Source organism: Diabrotica virgifera, chromosome 5 (genome assembly GCF_917563875.1).
Source record: "Diabrotica virgifera virgifera chromosome 5, PGI_DIABVI_V3a".
In the NCBI taxonomy this organism is placed as follows: domain Eukaryota; kingdom Metazoa; phylum Arthropoda; class Insecta; order Coleoptera; family Chrysomelidae; genus Diabrotica; species Diabrotica virgifera.
In genome coordinates, this window is record NC_065447.1 from 142,245,809 (window position 1) to 142,259,074 (window position 13,266).

At 30.8% G+C, this 13,266-nt stretch overlaps 1 protein-coding gene across 6 annotated transcripts in view; it reads right to left on the reverse strand.

The window, feature by feature from the left end:
• LOC126885168 (uncharacterized) overlaps positions 1-13,266 on the reverse strand; it is a 910,187-nt gene that overhangs the window by 356,863 nt on the left and 540,058 nt on the right. For 3 of the 6 annotated variants that reach the window (XM_050651596.1, XM_050651595.1, XM_050651593.1), the window contains exon 1: positions 3,293-3,534. The exons of the other annotated variants lie outside the window; for them this stretch is intronic. The gene's annotated coding sequence lies outside the window, so the exon portion shown is untranslated. Of the gene's footprint in view, positions 1-3,292; positions 3,535-13,266 lie in introns of those variants that run through there. 6 annotated transcript variants of the gene reach the window in all.

Below are 13,266 nucleotides of genomic sequence, written 5' to 3' on the forward strand. Positions count from 1 at the left end.
TTCGTGTATATTAAAAAAACTAATTTCTCAGTTAATTTCTCACTACTCCACTACTTTTAATAACGCTGTCATTGTAATACAGTGCGTCCATAAAGTAACGCATAAATTCATTACTTCGTAAACCGGCGACTTTAAAGAAAAATCCCGAAACAGGTCGATTTTTATTTTTAATTTCCGATTTTTTGGTATATATATTATACTAGTGACGTCATCCATCTGGGCGTGATGACGTAATCGATGATTTTTTTAAATGAGAATAGGGGTCATGTGATAGCTCATTTGAAAGGGTATTTCATTCTCTATACACTAATGTAAACATTAACATAATTATTTATGCAGGGTGTTCAAAAAAAAACATTTTTTTAATTAAAATAATTGAGACAAAAAGGAGAATGTATGTTATTTATCTAATTCAAAATACGTTTTATTGTTGTCAGAAAACAGGAAAAAAATGTTTATTTGACAAATAAATATTGTTTTTCGCTTAAGTTCAATGTTAAAGGTGCCACCCACCTGCCTATTGATAGTTTGAACATTTCGTTTAAGCGAAAATCAATGTTTATTTGTCAAATAAATTTTTTTTCTGCTTTCTGACAGTAGTAAAACGCATTCTGAATTAAATAAATTACATACCTACATTCTTCTTTTTGTCTCAATTATTTTAAATAAAAAAATGTTTTTTTGAACACCCTGTATAAATAATTATGTTAATGTTTACATTAATGTATAGAGAATTAAATACCCTTTCAAATGAGCTATCACATAACCCCTATTCTCATTTAAAAAAATCATCGATGACCCCAGATGGATGACGTCACGAGTATGATAAATATGCCAAAAAATCGAAAATTAAAAATAAAAATCGCCCTGTTTCGGGATTTTTCCTTAAAATCACGTGTTTACGAAATAATGAATTTATGCGTTACTTTATGGACGCACTGTATATCTGCAGAATGAGTTCTAAGAGGGAATATAAAAGTGCTGCAGAAAAACGAAAGTTACGTGCTCAAAAATCCGGACAAAAACAAAATGTACCAAAAATTTCATAATTTTTTGTGACCACTGGTGAATTAAAACAGCAGCCTAGTGAAGTTGGTGAAACATCAATAGATGTAGTTGGTCTTGGTCAGAAAACAATATTTACTAATCCTACTCAAAATTAAAATGAAAACCCAGAAATAGAGTTAGACGTCGAGCAGATTAATTACGCTCGTTGTAGTTCCAGGTAACGTTTTATTTTTATTTAGGTAGATAGACTAATTTAAAAAGTGCTTTTTAGTTCCCACCAAAGCCATAAATTCCACAAAAAAAAAAAATGAAAATGAAATTTAAAAAAATAAAAAAATCCTACGCTTTACTACAATCTTCTTCGAGGCACTTACAAGTGGAAAGTTATGTTGCAAAATTTTTCATTAAGTTATCACGGAAAATGATAAAAAGTTGGATTTTTTCTAACGGCGCGACTGCTCCCGGGTTAAAAGGGGCCCCATTTCAAATTCTGCGGGGGGGCCCCGACGGAGTTTGTTACGCCACTGTTTATAACCTTTCGTTTTAGTAATCTCGGATCCTATAATAGATCTCTGTTCATAAAAGAATTTGCTTGTCTTGAAATAATTCTTATATGCATTCCTTTTATTGGCGTAATTTTTCTTCACTTTCCATAATAATGTTTTCCCTGTCTTGCAGTATATACTTAATAAGGTATTTTAATTTCGGGTTCAGTTAGTTCTTTGATTTTTTCTTTTCTTATGTTTTTGAATACTAAACTTATTTTTTTAATATACTTTGTAACTATGTGTGTCAGATCTTGCTGTTCTAAAATTTTCGTTTTTCTTTAATTATTTGCAAAAATTTTATCCATCATTCATCCTGTTTTCTTGTATCTTGTAAGAGTTCTTTCACTTGGCTCCATAACCACAGTTTTGAAACTCAGACTCTATGTTTTGTACTTTTAATTTGGATGTGGCTTGATACCTGTCTAGATTTTAATTGATGTCTTATTTTCCAGACATCAAAAACAAAAATCAAAACTACAAAAACTAAATTTTTTAGATTGGAAAAAAATTTATACACATATATCCAGTATACCTACAGTGGACACACATTATGTTTGATATACAAAACACAAACCAAAAACTTCAAAATAGATAATTATGATTCCGTAGATGAAACTGACAATTTTCAAAATGTTTTGAAACGAGTCCAACTTTTCAGTTATTTTACATTTCATAATATAATCATCAATTCATGATTAAAGATAACTTAAAAAGAAATTTTATACAATCTGGGGTTAGAGGAAATAATAATTGTCACTGAAATTCCGAAAAAAACTCACACTGAACTCTATTTTACTGGTATCATTTTTATTTTTATGATTTATTCCATGCTTGTCTAATTATGGGTTACTTAAATTTTCTTCGTACAACCACCATCTACGACTTAACATGATACTTTGTGCTAATGAATATAAAAAATTTAACTCTTGTACAAAAATAAAAAACAGCATCATTTTAGAAAATTAAAGTGTGTTTCTTGTCTACTGTATCGTTGAGGTCTTTACAGAAAAATTTCTCTAATATAAGGAACTTAAGGAATTAGTTTTTATCTGATAATTAAATATTGTATCAGTTCCAAAGTATTTATAGTAAAACCAATTTGTTTCGTTTATGCGATGCAAGTGACCTTGAGAGTTTTCCTCTGTTATACTGTATGTACCATTGTCATAATCCAAACTGAATTATTTTTAAAATATATAAGCTGAGAGCAAATTTGAAAAATAACACCAGTAGTAATATGGGACAGATACTGATAGAAAATAATCACAGTGGTCAAATATTACGCTCATCTCAACGAAAATATAAAATTATATATTTAGTATTAAATATATTTAGTCCTACTTTAGTAACTTAATTTTAATCGTGAATTATGCGATCGTGTATTATGCGATATTTTTTAATTTTATACATTAAAATAAATTTATATTTAAAATAAAAATAATGAACCCATTCAACTCTTAAAAATAATTATTTACAATATTTTAATGATCTAGATATTCTGACGGTCTTGATCATTACTTAAAAAACGGAAAGTTTTAAAAGATCGATATTGTTATTGATGAATTCATTTTGCAAATATTTATTCAGAAATCTATTAATATTTAAAGTAGAAATTGTTATAATGTTCCTTACTCAATTCAAATCAAGACTGATGATTGCCATCATGAGTCAGATATCAAGAATATTAAAAAACTCATCACAACTCATAAACACCTGAACAAAAAATTATATCACACCTCCAATAATCACAAAAAAATCCAATCTGTCACTTCAGCACGAAAATAAAAATTGCGTTCGATCGTAGCTAGCGCGCAAATTATCCAAAAAAACAGCACACAATCATGCCAATAGACGGACTACCGTGATTCAACTGAAGGAGAATTAAAGAGAAAAGTTATCAGAATTGTTTTGGTTCTGTTAGTACCATTCCAAATCGCCAGGTACTAGTCGCCCAGCAGTACCGTGCATCGAACTCAACGGATTCGTATCGAAGCGTTAACTGACATGATGGGTAGTACCGTGATTCTGACTAAGTTATCAGCTGAGAGAACTCAAGCGGTCCCAGTTGTCGGTCGACTTTGTCTCTCTTACGAGATCGGCAGGTGCAGTAAAGGTGAGATAGTTGATAGTTCGAGTTGGGATGGCCTCTACGGGTCGAGCGCGGCCGGCCAGGAGGACGGACTTTAAAAACACGCCGCACGATCTAGTGCGCTCTGTTTGCTCCGGGCGCCGTCCAATTCACCTAAAACCTTGAACTTGTCAAACGTCACGCGCATGTCCTATACGCTCCAACTCGTATACAGTCACTTCATCGAGAGCCCCAACTCATATACTTGACATTTCACATACTCTGGTGAAATTATTCGTTTTAGCTTCGTTCATTTCAAGCGTAATTCCTTAATCGGACTAGACCACTATTATTGACAGACAGATGACAGCCTAGCTTGGAAAACAAAAACAAATAATAAATAAATTTTTATTTTTAGTGTTTATTTATACATAATATTCATTCTACAACATAGAGAAATAAAAACAAGATTGTTTTTATTTCTTGTTTTCTTTCTTGTTTTTATTCCTTGTTTTATTTCTTGTTTTTATTCCTTGTTTTTATTTCTCTATGATTTTTGTAATAATCCAATATAATCCTAGGAAATAAAGGATAAATATGAAAGCAGCCTCTTTTAATAATTAGACTAGTTGATGATTGAAGTAAACAAAAAAAGCACAGCACCTAACCCGTTTTGCGATGCGTCTACTGAAGCTGAAACTACTGTCTCTAATTCAATATCATCGTTGATTGAAATATTGATATGGGTCAATCAACGATATCATAAAATTGTAATACAGGTTTATTAATTAGAACTTGTCTTAATTTTTCAAAAGAAATTTCATGTTCATTTTCCCAAATGAATTCATTTTTTTTAAGTAATTGACGTAGTGGATATCGGATATGTTATGTCTGAGAAATTACCAATAAATTTACTTACATAAGTCAGCACAGTGACGGTTTAAGGCATCATGGGGCCCTAGGTGGCCATTGGCCATAAGAAGTAGGCCCCTTTATATCGACCATTTACTTAAAACAAATTTACAGATATTTATGTTGTTTTGGGAAGTAGTTACTCCAAAAATAAATTACGACAATGTAAAAAAGATCATTTTTCTTTTTTTTTACATTTCGCAACAACTGCTCATTAATATTCAATATATGCCAAAGAAAAAAAGGGATATTGTGTCGATATGTGATTTTGCCCTGGGTATGAGTGCCACCCCTTCGGGGGTAAAAAAACATACATTAAAAATAATGGATAACTGATTAATCCTAAGTAACTTTTGTTCTATCGAGTTTTTTCACTAAATTAATACTTTTTGAGTTATTTGCGAGTGAATATGTTCATTTTTCAACAAAAAAAAAAACACCTTTTTAGACAGTTTTTCGCAAATAACTCCAAAATTAAGTATTTTATCGAAAAAGTATTCTTAGAAAAAATATAGCCTATACAAAATTTAAAAAAATGGTGTATGTATGAAGTATGTAGACCCAGTATAAGCAGAACTGGAGCTAATGAAAAGTAGATTCTTATTTTTTGAAATTTTGAAAAATTATAAAATGTATTTTTTTTTTCAAAATAACTTAAAAATTATTAGTGGTCCCAAAAATCTTAAAGAGTAAAAAATATAGGTTTTGATTTTCTGAATATTTCAGATTTTTGCTTTTTTTTTAAGATAAAAATTATTGGTTAAGATATGACTGTTCAAAGTTTGCATACCGGGTACAGAATTTTTCATTTATTAAAAATTAATAAATGAAAATAGTTTCTATCCTTGTGGGATCGGTACTCACCGGAGGGACCGCAAACGTTCGGATACAATTAGCGTCTGTTTGCAAGAACAATATGACGACTTTGCTAAGTAACAAGACATTTACTCAACACACACACACTAGGTAGCTGATTGAAAAAATCCACTGTACCATGCCAATGGCCATTAGTTGTCGAAGCATTAAGCTAAATAAAAAAAATTGCATACACTCGTGATTAGTGACTTGTTCAAGCCCTTTCTAGTACAGCCCTTTTATAAATAAGCACTTTATACCGATGAAACTTACAGAGCATATAAACAATACACAAGTAAAGTAGCTTGCGAAGCGGTAAGGATTAATTTCTTTTGGGATGCTAATTAGGGGGTTATTTTCACCAGTTTTTTAACCCACAAAATGGGATCAACTTTATTCTGAGCGTATCTTGCTTACTTTTTATGATAGAAATTTTTTTAAAAAACAAGAATCATGCTTTTTTAAAACATTTAAACAAGTTATGATGAGTTTTCCATGAAAAGTGCTTCATTTTTTGATTATTTCACGTTGAAATATTTGATTTGGAATTTGACGAATAAGAACCTACTTTTCATTAGCTACAACTCTGCTTCTACTGGTTCTACAGACTGCACACATACACATTTGCTAAGAATATTTTTTCGATAAAATACTTACTTTTTGAGTTATTTGCGAAATACCGTCTAAAAACGTGTTATTTTTTGTTGAAAAATGAAGATATTCACTTGCAAATAACTCGAAATGTATTGACTTGATGAAAAAACCAGGGTAGGCAAAAACCAAAGGATTTTTCAAAAAAAACCAAAATTATCAGGATTTTTTGTTTAAACCAGGTTTATTTGGTTTAAACCAGGTTTATTTGGTTTAAACCAGGTTTATTTGATACAAAGTATCATAAGTCTAAATACTTTAAAAATGAATAAATTATTGTATAAAATAATAGTAATAAACAATAAAAAAAAATGATTAAGACAACTTTTATTTTTCAACATATTCAAAATAGCTAAGTTCGAAAGTAAAAAATAGAATTTATTTATTTTAATTTTCTTCATTTGCGGCAGCTGTATAAAAAAACTTTAAATAAAAACACCAGTTTGGAGGTTCAGTAAAAAAACCAGGTTTTTTTCTTAAAAAAAACCAGTTGATTTAAACCATGGTTAAACCAAGGTTTTAAGCATGTTGGTTTAAACCTACCAACCCTGGAAAAACTGTATTGAACAAAAGTTGCTTAGAATTAGTCAGTTTATCCACTTCTGGGCGTATTTTGACAATATATTTTTTCACCCCCGAGAAGGGGTGGACTCATCCGTAGAGCAAAAACACACATTGGCACAATATCACTTTTTTATTTGACATGTTAGCTATGCTTGTACCAAATTTCATGTCAATCCAAGCTCTTGTTTCAAATCCAAAGTTTCTTTCAAATTCGGAGGTTTTGCAATATTTTACCGTGAGTGAATGGACTATAAGGCCCATCGGTGGGTAGAAATTGAAAAAAAAACGTAACATTTTAAATTTTTTTTTTAATTATTAAATATTAATTAATGCATTTGTGTGGGATGCGGGCCCCATCAAGTGCCCGGGCCCTAGGCGGCGGCATAGTCCGCCTAATGGTTAATCCGGCACTAAGTCAGCATACCTAACAGTCTCTGAACATCTTTTTTATTTTCTGGTCTACGAAGTTGAGTATTTTGGATTTATCTGGACTTATACCGTTGCCTGAAATTATATGACCCATATAACAAATTTGAGTTTTACCTAACTTACATTTTGACAAATTAAATTTAACATTGTTTTTCTTAGCAATTTTGAAAACTTCTTTGAGCTTGGCATCATGCTCTTCCTTGTCTTTTCCCCAAACAATTATATATCATCAATGTAGGCATCTATGTGTCGGCACCATCCATTTTGAAAATTTCCTTGAATTTACTATGAAACACTTCTAGAGCCGATATTAAGCCATAGGGCATTCTAAGAAATTTATATCTCCCGAAAGGAGTACCAAATGTGCAAAAATTATCTACTACTTTCTGCTGTTAATGGAATTTGATAAAACCCTTGTGTTGCGTGTCTAATGTAAGTACTGAAACAGTTGCATTGCGTAATTTACTCGTTATTTGATCTAAAGTTGGATTTTGACAATGTTCTCTTTTAACAACCTTATTGAGTTCAAAGGGATCTAAACAAATTCTGAAGTACTTTCTTACAAGTACCAAAGGATTCACCCATTCTGAAGGACCTACAACTTTTTCAATAATTTTTTGCTTTTCAAGATTGTTTAGACTTTCTTCTAAATTTTTAAGTAAAGGTAAAGCTACTTTTCTTGTTGGGTGTATAACTGGTTTTGCATTATTATCAATTTTTATAGCATACCTTTTATTAATGCATCCTATGCCTGAAAAAATATCTTTAAATTGTTCAATTAAAATATTATATTCTTCAAAATCATAACCTACACTCCCTACACTATTTACTTTAGATATTAAATTTAATTGAATACTAGAATTTAAGCCTAAAATTGCTTCAGTTTTAGAATTTACAATATAAAAGTCTAAATCATGTTCAACTTTATTTCTTTCACAGTGTAATGTGCATTTACCTATACCTACCACATTAAGATTATTTCCAGTGTAAGATTGTAGTTTTGTATTTGTTTTCATGATTACCCTGTTAGAAAATCATTTCTAAAGTTTCAAAAATACCTACTCATTGGTAATACGGTAATACATTTGCCATTGCACCTGAATTTATTTTGAAAGTAATTTTATGTTTATTTATATTTAAATCTGCAAACCATGCTATATTTGTGAAATTATTTTCCCCTGCATTAACTTATAGTACATTGCCTATGAACAAATCATTACAACTACTTGTTATATTTGTGAAATTATTTTCCCCTGCATTAACTTCTAGTACATTGTCTACGAACAAATCATTACAACTACTTGTTACCTTTGGACTTTTAGTTACAGTATTTATTTCATTAACCTTTTTGTTTTGAAATTTTTTCTTTCTACATACTGTTGCAAAATGATTTGGTAATTTACAAAAATTACATACCTTACCAAAGGCTGGACAATTATTTATTCGATGCAACCTTTAACCAAATTTATTACAATTTTGTATATTCTGACTCCTTCTGATCTCCTCTGACCTCTTGATGTTTCTCCTTCCCACCACCTTGATAACGATTACCTGATTTGTTGTCTGCTTCCACTTCTATTACATTACTCGAGCTCCTACTCTCATCATTTCACTTCTGGCTCTGGATGACTCTTTACCTGGCAAAAGTTCGATTGCTTTCTCCAATGTAAGACCATCTTCTTGTAATAGTCTTTCTCGTATTTCATTGTTCTTAATGCCACATATAATCATTGTTACAATAAGACTATCTTGAAGCTTTTCCAATTTGCAATTACCTGCCCTTTTCTTCAACTCGGTTATGAAATTATTAGTTGGTTGTCCTGGGTCTTGTTTGTAAGTAAAGAATTTATACCTTTCATATGCAATATTTTCTTTTCCTTGGAAGTGTACTTCAAACTTTTCCAATCAACATTTTAACTTATTTTTTTCGTCCTCTGCCATATGTTATTGGTATATAACAATGATACAAACCAAAGACGTATGACGTAGAATATATTAATATTATGCGACATGACTGAAGCTCGAAACAAATGACAATAGATGAAAAGCCATATAATACACGGATTATACAACATATGATAGGAGCTCGAAACAAATGACAGTCAATGAAAAGCCCTATTGTAACAGTCTGAAGCCATTGTTGCTTCTTTTATTTTCTCCATGTACACCTATTGCTTTGCCTGTTTCCTCATTCTTTATGATTAGTCTAGCATTTAAATACCCTATTACTATGAATAATTGTTTACAATCACCATTACATACCATTAATTTTAAGAAAATGTTTTTCTGATGAATTTTCATTAAGATTTATTTATATAAAGGATTCACCCCCATGTTATAAATATTACAATGGTATACATACCTATATTTTCAGGGTATAAAATTGCAATTGTATTTACATAAATCGCACTGTCTTTAGAATATGTATATTATAGTACCTATAATCTATTATAATTAAAAATATTTATTGTGATTATTTACAAATTTAGATACAATTTGATCTAGATTTATTAGATTGTAAAAATGAATTGAATGATTGTAACTTAATTGATTACTGTCCATTTCAGAAGTTTCCAAACTACTGGCAATCTCCACTGCTCCCTCCAAGTCTAGATTCCTGGTGCCTGGTGCCCAATAGTCTTGCTTGTATTCTTTTGGAACATAATCCAAAAACAAATCGGTTCCTTATGGCAGACTTTAGATGTGCTTGAAAATTGCAATTTATATAGAAATTATTGCACTGATTCTCCTTCTACTTGCCATCTGCATTTAAATCTGTAAGTTTCAGCAATTTCCAAACAGGATTGTAAAAATTGTTCATTTTTAACAACTTAGTCCTATATTTTATCTATCATCTGCTGGTTATACACATATTTTAGAAATATATACTCTACTTTTCCAAAAACTACTTTATATTTTATTTTTATGATCTATTTTATGATATTTTTATGATATATCATTTTAATAGGTTAGGTAGGTACTTAAATCAAATCTTCTCTTTTTCTTCCCATTTGTAATACAAACATCCAACAAACATAAAAGTATAAAATACTGTTTATACTCTTATATTATATTTGTGGGATAATACATGTTCTATACTTTTTAATCGATATAATACATATAATAACGACATCATTAATTCAATTTCTAATTATATTATGTATAAATAAATAAATATTATTCTCAATATGTATGTGAGTTGGTGTGTATATGAATAGGGTTGTATCCAGTTGTATCCAACTTGGCGATTATGCGTTTTCGTGACTATTTCTGTGTTACCGACATTTCACAGTTTAGGCGAATTGGGGGCGACCCGTTTGCTCCGGTTATGTAGTGAGGCTCTGACCGATGCCGTCATTCATGGTAGCGAAATAATACGCAGGTTGCTTGCTACCCGTCGTGCTACTCGTGCATTGAAGAGTTTTTCCTCAATTGAGATTGTTCTTCATTAATAATATGAAGTTAAATAAAAAAAGCACCATCTTAGAACAATTTGTTGCTAAATAGATATAATAAACAGAACAATTATTTGAATTTGTAAATCATCATCAACTGTAATCTAGGTCTAGGAGTCTAGGTTATTGTTATTATATAGGAGATTGAAAGGGTACTACCATAGTACCATAGTACATACCTTATACTATCTGTCCCTATGTATTATAGTGCGCAAAATAAGCCAATTTTGTGGCTTATTCCTAACTGAAACTGAAATAGTAAATTGATATGACAAAGTCTTTTGATTTATGCGCCTTATTAACTTTGTAAAGATTTTTTTGCTGGCACTCTATACCTACCTATGGGGCTAAACAATACCATAATCTTTTTAATCTTTTCTCAGGGTTATAAGGGTTTCGACACTATAATAATGAAAATTCACAAAGTGAATAAAACGAATAAATCAGAAGAATTGCCATTTTAGTTCTACAAACTAATACGTGGTCATATCAATTTATTATTTTAATTGGAAATAGTCACAAAATTGGCGTATTCCCAACTCAAATATTAAATAGAGATACAGCCCAGTAAATGACCGTTTTGGAGTGTAATTTGTGATATACGGTATATTGTGATTGCGCGCAGCGGTCAAATACCTCCTGGGGTACTCTACACTCTAATACCCGAAAGTTAAGTTAGGACCGAAGGGTTAGGTCTTCCTCCTTTGAAAATTGTACTGTATAATATATAATATATATATAATATATTAATTTTTTTATTAATTAATTTTTTAAAATTAGCAAAATTTCCGTTCAAAACGAATAAGAAGTAAATAAAACTTGACACCCTGTCGAGAACCCTGACCGCTGCGCGCAATTGCAGTCTGCCCTAATTTTCGGGCAAGTCCGAATTGCTTGAAAATTTGGATTTAGATTCTACTTACCCTCCACTTCAAAGTTGAATTTGTGATTCGGTTGCTTTTACTTGGGGGGTGACAGTCACCCCTTCTCGGGGTGAAAAACATACGTTTAAGATAAGCCCGGAAATGGATAAACTGACTGATTATAAACAACTTTGGTTTCATAGAGTTTTTTATATAAGTCAATACTTTTTGAGTTATTAACGCTTGAAAATATTTATCTTTCGACAAAAAAAACTACGTTTTCAGACGGTTTTCGCAAATAACTCAAAAAGTAAATATTTTATCGAAAAAAATATTAGCAAAAGTGTAGCTTACAAAAAAAAACAAAAACATGATGTATCAGTAGAGTCTATAAACCGAGTAAAAGCAAAGTTGCAGCTCATTAAAACTAATTAACATTTTTTAAAGTGTTTAAAAAAGCTTAATTTTTATTTTTTACAAAAGTTTCTAGCATTAAAAATAAACGAGTAATAATAAAATATTAGTCTCCTGTTTTGTACCGCTGACGCGACTTTGGGATTATAGCAGGGTAGTCTGCTATATCTAGGGCCTACGGTATACAAGGAATGTAACAGGGCCAGTGCTACGCTTCAACCTGTCGACCTGGGGCCTATAGACATTTTAAAAATGTCTAGTTATTCTTGCCGGCGCTAGGATTTGAACCCCGGCCTACCAGCACGTGAGCCAAGCATACTACCGCCTCAGCTACGCCGGCCCTGTAAATAATAAAAATAAACGAGTTACGCTGAAAAAAAAGTTGGCTCCTTTTTTTGGTTAAAAAAATGGGTCGCGGACGTTTCCCCAACTGTCATCAATACAACTAACTTCAGGCGTAACTTTGATACGAGAATTAAAAAAAATATGCATTGAAATCCAGATCCCGTAATTCGTTAACCGTGATAAACCGTGATAATTACAGCTTCAATTTACCGTACACTTCTCTTAGACTCTGTCGATAAGGTAGAGTCGTGTTGGGTAAAAGTCGCGCGCCCAAAAAAAATATCGTGAAAATCTCCCTCTATTTAGCACCCAACAACAATAATTAATCGTTACCGCTTTACCATTTACTTTAAATGTATGTCTATTGTTTATATTATGATCTGTAAGTTTGACCGGTTTGAAGTGCTTATTTAAAAAAAAATGGTTTTACAGTAAAAAAAATTTCTTAAAATTTTGTAAGAATTTCCTTTTTTTAAAATAACCTAAAAAGTATTGGTGATAGGTAAAATGTCCAAGAGTAAAAAAATGTAGATGATGAAATGACTGCTGGTATTTAGACTCCTTATTTCGTAGCATTTTAAAAAAATGTAGGTTTGGTTACTATAAATTTGTATGCTAGTTTCATTTTGTTTTCTGTAAGACAAAAATTTGTTAAGATATGGCTGTTCAAAGTTTGCATACACTCGTGATTAGTGGCTCATTCAAGCCCTTTCAACTATAACCCTTTCAAAAATAAACCCTTTAAACCGAAGAAAATTTATTTTGAGCGTAACTTGCTAATTTTTAAGGCTAGGAACTTTAACAAACAATTTAAATAAAGCTTTTTTTAAACACTTTAAAAACGTTTAAATGAGTTTTTCCCGAAAAGTGCTTCATTTTTTGGTTATTTCACGATGAAATATTCGATTTGGAATTGGACGAATACAAAAAATGTATTTTTCATGAGCTATAAATTTGCTTTTGGTGGATCTATAGATTTCATGAATTATTTATTCTTTTCGTTTTTTTTCTAAGCTACATTTTTGCTAAAAATTTTCGATAATCATTTTCGATAAAATATTTACTTTTTGAGTTATTTGCGAAAAACCGTCTGAAAATGTACCAGTCTTTTTTTTTTGAAAAATAAACATTTTCAATCGAAAATAACTCGAAAA